Genomic DNA, 8,024 nt, shown 5'->3' with positions numbered 1-8,024 from the left:
TTGATTCGCATTATAGTTGCTAAAACGTAAGTATTTCGTAAAAACTGAGATTTCAACACACGATTCGATTTGTTTTACTATACAAGTACAGTTTGGTAGGAATCGACAAAATTTATGCAAAAATATATGTTTTCCAGTACTATTCTACAAATTTGATTTCAAACTGCAACTTTCTTCGAAACCAGACGATTTTATGCTAGAACAGCTTATTCTGATGCATTTCGTGAAATAGAGTTTTCATGTAAGATTAGCGCATTCTGGTTCTTTTTGATTTGAAATGATGTGGAACCCCATTTTCGTTGTCAAAACTCGAAATTTTTAAAAACTGTCATTTCAACAGAAGAATCGAAACATTTGTACTAGACAACTACAGTTTGATAGGAATCGTCGAATATTATGCAAAAATTTATATTTTCCAGTGCCAATCTACAATTTTCTTCAAATTTTTTTTCAAATTGCAAAATTTATCGAAACCAGGCGATTTCATGCGAGAACAGCGTAATCTGTTGCGTTTCGTTTCGAAATGATGTGAAATCGCATTTTTGGTGCACAAACTTGAAAATTTTATAAAACAGATATTTCAACATATGAATCGAAATGTATGTGCAAAAAAAGATCGGTATGACAGGAATTTTCTCTTTTCATAAAAAATTATGATTTTTGTATTGTAAACTACAATTTTTTACAAAAAACGATTTCAATTTTAGATATTCATTTACCAAAAATCATGCGATACCACATCATTTCGTTTCTTAAGGCATCTTAAGGCATCATTCTTAAGGCAGGATTATGTATGTCTTGCATGAAAACTCTATTCCTCATCATTTCGTAACGAAAACCACCAGCTTTTGCTGTTCTTGCATGAAATCGTCTATTTTCGATGAATCTTGCAATTTGAAATCTATTTCAAAGAAAATTTTAGTTTACTGTTCATAAATCTAAATTTTTGCATGATATTCGTCGATTCCTATCATACTGTAGTTTTCTTGCTCATACATTTCGAATCCTATGTTAAAATATCAATTTTTACAAGATTTTCAAGTTTTGGCAACAAAACGCGATTCCACGTTTTTTCGATTCGTTAAGTTTCAGATATTTATGCTCATGCATGAAATAGCCTATTCTCTGTGAATCATGTCCTGAGAAATTGTTTTTGTTGAAAATTGTAGTTTTCTGTTTGAAAATCTAAATACAGTAGAATATTCATCGCCTCTTGTCATATTGAAATTTTCTTGCACATACATTTCGAATACTGTGTTTAATTATCATTTTTTTACAAAATTTATATGTTTTGGAAACAAAAATGCGATTCCACATCATTTCGAATCGAAACGCAAGTGATTACGCTATTCTTGCATGAAATCGCCGTTTTCGATGAATCTTGCAGTTTGAAATCGATTGTATAGAAAATTGTAATTTACTATTTAAAAATCTAAATTTTTGCAGTAAATGCATCCATTTCTGTAGTATTGTAGTTTTCATATACATACATTTCGAATTCCTCGTTGAATTATCATTTTTTACAAAATTTATACCTTTTAGGCATTAAAAACGCAATTACCCAATCATTTCGAATCTAAAATCCTATGATAATGTTATTTTTCCATGAAATTGGCAATTTTTTATTAATCCTAAAGAAAGAAATAGATTCTACAGAAAATTGTAAATTTCAGATGGAAAATCTTAATTACGACAATATCTTCTCCTATTTCTTGAATTCTGAAGTATTGTTAAATAATCATTTTGAGAAACTCATAAACCTCTTATGAAATATCAGATTTTTCAAATTTTGCATATTTTAGAACTGTGGCAATTTCAAATATCATTGACTTCATAACAATTAAATTATTAAATTAAATTAAATTAATTAAATTATTACATAATGTGGATAATATTTGAAGCAAAAGAAGTATTTCGTTCGGACATTGAAGTGTCTAAATAAATTTTAAAGAAATAAAAACTGACCTTATTTTTTATATATGTTTGTGTTTAAACATACATACATATATATTACGGCATATATTGTAATCTTTTATAAAGGTTCATCTCAATTGAAAAAAATAATGAAAGAAAAGAAAAGAAAAAAGAAAAAAAGAGGAAACAATGATTTTTTGATATAATAAATAATTGATATTTTTATGAAAAACGATCGTTTATATTATCTGGTATTAGCGAAATCCGGTATTTCTCGGTCGGTAAATTGAAAATTCACGATACAATATATTTGTTAACTAATTTATTATTAACCGAATATATAACAAATTATGTTAAAATAATATTGTTAACAGCTGTGCTAAATTATTAATTCATAACAATGTGATGTGTTGTAAATATATATGATACTTTAACTTTCGAATGATATTATAATATTAAGCTAAAATGTATAATATACGTTATTTAGTTTAAATGGCGTTTTCTGTCGTCACGTGTATCTACTTTACTACTAATACAATTTTCTTGTGAATTTATATTTCGTGATATGTTCATATATGTATTTATATAATTATAATAATAGCAATTTAAAAATACAATACAAATTATAAAATATAAAGATTAAACGTATAAATGAAAGAAATAGTAATGAACAAATAATACGTAACCTTAATGTTTATAACCTACATACGAAAATATTATAACGATCCTACTACCGTTTAAAATTTGACATTAAAAAAAATGAAAATGAAATACGAATCGTGGATGAGATAAAGAATAAAGAGTAATATTAAAATTTAATAAGTGTTTAATGAAGTGTTGGAATTTTCTTATGTCTATATTATTTCAATAATTTGAAAGCGTAAAAGTGTGAATAATTTAATTATTTTTCACTTTTAAATATTTTCACAAATTTATATTATAAAACTAACAATCGCTTATATAACAATTATAGTAATAATAATAATAATAATAACAATAATAATAATAATAACCATAATTATAATAAAAATAATAATAATAATAATTATAATAATAATAATAATAATATGATAATAATTTTAAAATATAAATAAATATAAATCTCGCGTATCCATATTTGTATCCATATTAATTTTGCTAGTTTTGTTGTTATTTTGAACATTCTCACATTCTTTTTAAAATTTTGTTCAAGTTTTTTCTGCGGAAGATTTGGAGAATTGGATGTCCAGATTATGGTGGATTTGTTCAATTGCCGTTAAGAAATGCAGCAATTTGTAATGAAATGACAAAGCTCGTTTCACAATACACTGTGCATTGTGTTTTGTTGCGAAAGCCGTGAAGGAAGTTTGGATCCTAGTGTTTTTAAGTGTCATGTAAGTTTTCATAAAATCATAAGATTAAATATTGAATTATATTAATATATTATTGAATTAAGACACAGTTAACAGTGTGAATGATTTTTGTGTAATAAGTATTTGTATATTTTTACAAAAAAATAATTCATCCAATCCGTTCTAGGTGCGCGTAACAACGTATAAATATTTTATGACTTAAAATTTTCTTTTATCTATAATCATTGACTGAAATGAAATGAAATTATTCTAAGAGAATAGGAAAATAATATTGAAATATTGAGAAATTGATTCCACTACTTGTGGAAATGATATTCCAAAATAAAGAAATGGTATCCTGTTATTATACTCCCAATATATTTTTTATAAAATATATAATTATGATTGATATCGATAACACAAATTTAATTGAATTTTTGTATAAAGTGAATGAAACCTTGTGTGTATATACCAACGGTATATATAAATTTTTTATTCGCAAGTTAATAAAAAGTAATAAAAGAATAAATAAATTTTTAGGTATAATGGATTAAATTTAAATTAAGAGAAGTATTTCGTCTTCACGTAGTAGTAATTCTTTAAATTAATTTTAAAGAATTAAAATAATTGATGGTATTTTACGTATGTGTGTATACATATATACATATATACGATATATATTGTATTCTTTTATAAAGGTTCATCTCAATTGAAAAAAATAATGAAAGAAAAGAAAAGAAAAAAGAAAAAAAGAGGTAAGAATGATTTTTTGATATAATAAATAATTGATATTTTTATGAAAAACGATCGTTTATATTATCTGGTATTAGCGAAATCCGGTATTTCTCGGTCGGTAAATTGAAAATTCACGATACTATATATTTGTTAACTAATTTATTATTAACCGAATATATAACAAATTATGTTAAAATAATATTGTTAACAGCTGTGCTAAATTATTAATTCATAACAATGTGATGTGTTGTAAATATATATGATACTTTAACTTTCGAATGATATTATAATATTAAGCTAAAATGTATAATATACGTTATTTAGTTTAAATGGCGTTTTCTGTCGTCACGTGTATCTACTTTACTACTAATACAATTTTCTTGTGAATTTATATTTCGTGATATGTTCATATATGTATTTATATAATTATAATAATAGCAATTTAAAAATACAATACAAATTATAAAATATAAAGATTAAACGTATAAATGAAAGAAATAGTAATGAACAAATAATACGTAACCTTAATGTTTATAACCTACATACGAAAATATTATAACGATCCTACTACCGTTTAAAATTTGACATTAAAAAAAATGAAAATGAAATACGAATCGTGGATGAGATAAAGAATGAAGAGTAATATTAAAATTTAATAAGTGTTTAATGAAGTGTTGGAATTTTCTTATGTCTATATTATTTCAATAATTTGAAAGTGTAAAAGTGTGAATAATTTAATTATTTTTCACTTTTAAATATTTTCACAAATTTATATTATAAAACTAACAATCGCTTATATAACAATTATAGTAATAATAATAATAATAATAACAATAATAATAATAATAACCATAATTATAATAAAAATAATAATAATAATAATTATAATAATAATAATAATAATATGATAATAATTTTAAAATATAAATAAATATAAATCTCGCGTATCCATATTTGTATCCATATTAATTTTGCTAGTTTTGTTGTTATTTTGAACATTCTCACATTCTTTTTAAAATTTTGTTCAAGTTTTTTCTGCGGAAGATTTGGAGAATTGGATGTCCAGATTATGGTGGATTTGTTCAATTGCCGTTAAGAAATGCAGCAATTTGTAATGAAATGACAAAGCTCGTTTCACAATACACTGTGCATTGTGTTTTGTTGCGAAAGCCGTGAAGGAAGTTTGGATCCTAGTGTTTTTAAGTGTCATGTAAGTTTTCATAAAATCATAAGATTAAATATTGAATTATATTAATATATTATTGAATTAAGACACAGTTAACAGTGTGAATGATTTTTGTGTAATAAGTATTTGTATATTTTTACAAAAAAATAATTCATCCAATCCGTTCTTAGCTGCTTGTAACAACGTATAAATATTTTATGACTTAAAATTTTCTTTTATCTATAATCATTGACTGAAATGAAATGAAATTATTCTAAGAGAATAGGAAAATAATATTGAAATATTGAGAAATTGATTCCACTACTTGTGGAAATGATATTCCATAATAAAGAAATGGTATCCTGTTATTATACTCCCAATATATTTTTTATAAAATATAAAATTATGATTGATATCGATAACACAAATTTAATTGAATTTTTGTATAAAGTGAATGAAAACTTGTGTGTATATACCAACCGTATATATAAATTTTTTATTCGCAAGTTAATAAAAAGTAATAAAAGAATAAATAAATTTTTAGGTATAATGGATTAAATTTAAATTAAGAGAAGTATTTCGTCTTCACGTAGTAGTAATTCTTTAAATTAATTTTAAAGAATTAAAATAATTGATGGTATTTTACGTATGTGTGTATACATATATACATATATACGATATATATTGTATTCTTTTATAAAGGTTCATCTCAATTGAAAAAAATAATGAAAGAAAAGAAAAGAAAAAAGAAAAAAAGAGGTAAGAATGATTTTTTGATATAATAAATAATTGATATTTTTATGAAAAACGATCGTTTATATTATCTGGTATTAGCGAAATCCGGTATTTCTCGGTCGGTAAATTGAAAATTCACGATACTATATATTTGTTAACTAATTTATTATTAACCGAATATATAACAAATTATGTTAAAATAATATTGTTAACAGCTGTGCTAAATTATTAATTCATAACAATGTGATGTGTTGTAAATATATATGATACTTTAACTTTCGAATGATATTATAATATTAAGCTAAAATGTATAATATACGTTATTTAGTTTAAATGGCGTTTTCTGTCGTCACGTGTATCTACTTTACTACTAATACAATTTTCTTGTGAATTTATATTTCGTGATATGTTCATATATGTATTTATATAATTATAATAATAGCAATTTAAAAATACAATACAAATTATAAAATATAAAGATTAAACGTATAAATGAAAGAAATAGTAATGAACAAATAATACGTAACCTTAATGTTTATAACCTACATACGAAAATATTATAACGATCCTACTACCGTTTAAAATTTGACATTAAAAAAAATGAAAATGAAATACGAATCGTGGATGAGATAAAGAATGAAGAGTAATATTAAAATTTAATAAGTGTTTAATGAAGTGTTGGAATTTTCTTATGTCTATATTATTTCAATAATTTGAAAGTGTAAAAGTGTGAATAATTTAATTATTTTTCACTTTTAAATATTTTCACAAATTTATATTATAAAACTAACAATCGCTTATATAACAATTATAGTAATAATAATAATAATAATAACAATAATAATAATAATAACCATAATTATAATAAAAATAATAATAATAATAATTATAATAATAATAATAATAATATGATAATAATTTTAAAATATAAATAAATATAAATCTCGCGTATCCATATTTGTATCCATATTAATTTTGCTAGTTTTGTTGTTATTTTGAACATTCTCACATTCTTTTTAAAATTTTGTTCAAGTTTTTTCTGCGGAAGATTTGGAGAATTGGATGTCCAGATTATGGTGGATTTGTTCAATTGCCGTTAAGAAATGCAGCAATTTGTAATGAAATGACAAAGCTCGTTTCACAATACACTGTGCATTGTGTTTTGTTGCGAAAGCCGTGAAGGAAGTTTGGATCCTAGTGTTTTTAAGTGTCATGTAAGTTTTCATAAAATCATAAGATTAAATATTGAATTATATTAATATATTATTGAATTAAGACACAGTTAACAGTGTGAATGATTTTTGTGTAATAAGTATTTGTATATTTTTACAAAAAAATAATTCATCCAATCCGTTCTTAGCTGCGCGTAACAACGTATAAATATTTTATGACTTAAAATTTTCTTTTATCTATAATCATTGACTGAAATGAAATGAAATTATTCTAAGAGAATAGGAAAATAATATTGAAATATTGAGAAATTGATTCCACTACTTGTGGAAATGATATTCCATAATAAAGAAATGGTATCCTGTTATTATACTCCCAATATATTTTATATAAAATATAAAATTATGATTGATATCGATAACACAAATTTAATTGAATTTTTGTATAAAGTGAATGAAAACTTGTGTGTATATACCAACGGTATATATAAATTTTTTATTCGCAAGTTAATAAAAAGTAATAAAAGAATAAATAAATTTTTAGGTATAATGGATTAAATTTAAATTAAGAGAAGTATTTCGTCTTCACGTAGTAGTAATTCTTTAAATTAATTTTAAAGAATTAAAATAATTGATGGTATTTTACGTATGTGTGTATACATATATACATATATACGATATATATTGTATTCTTTTATAAAGGTTCATCTCAATTGAAAAAAATAATGAAAGAAAAGAAAAGAAAAAAGAAAAAAAGAGGTAAGAATGATTTTTTGATATAATAAATAATTGATATTTTTATGAAAAACGATCGTTTATATTATCTGGTATTAGCGAAATCCGGTATTTCTCGGTCGGTAAATTGAAAATTCACGATACAATATATTTGTTAACTAATTTATTATTAACCGAATATATAACAAATTATGTTAAAATAATATTGTTAACAGCTGTGCTAAATTATTAATTCATAAC

The 8,024-nt window shown here is 23.1% G+C and overlaps 1 long non-coding RNA gene across 4 annotated transcripts; it reads left to right on the top strand.

Moving 5' to 3' along the window:
* Positions 1-2,697: 2,697 nt before the first annotated feature.
* On the top strand, positions 2,698-7,868 carry LOC147658044 (uncharacterized). 4 transcript variants are annotated; one of them, XR_015291244.1, is made up of 7 exons: positions 2,698-2,716; positions 3,107-3,287; positions 3,786-4,000; positions 5,010-5,190; positions 5,690-5,904; positions 6,914-7,094; positions 7,594-7,859. It is a non-coding gene; the product is annotated as an uncharacterized LOC147658044 (long non-coding RNA). The 4 variants fall into 4 exon arrangements; XR_015291245.1 differs by lacking the exon at positions 2,698-2,716 and adding an exon at positions 7,241-7,530 and having other exon boundaries at positions 3,016-3,287; positions 7,594-7,868; XR_015291246.1 differs by lacking the exon at positions 2,698-2,716 and adding an exon at positions 7,241-7,406 and having other exon boundaries at positions 3,016-3,287; positions 7,594-7,867.
* Positions 7,869-8,024: the final 156 nt, after the last annotated feature.

The sequence above is a fragment of the Apis florea genome, unplaced genomic scaffold (genome assembly GCF_048593485.1).
Source record: "Apis florea isolate Af1SG1 unplaced genomic scaffold, ASM4859348v1 contig_2358_pilon, whole genome shotgun sequence".
NCBI classification, from domain to species: Eukaryota; Metazoa; Arthropoda; class Insecta; order Hymenoptera; family Apidae; genus Apis; species Apis florea.
Note: the sequence above shows the minus strand (reverse complement) of the source record. Positions and strands in the feature narration are given on the sequence as shown.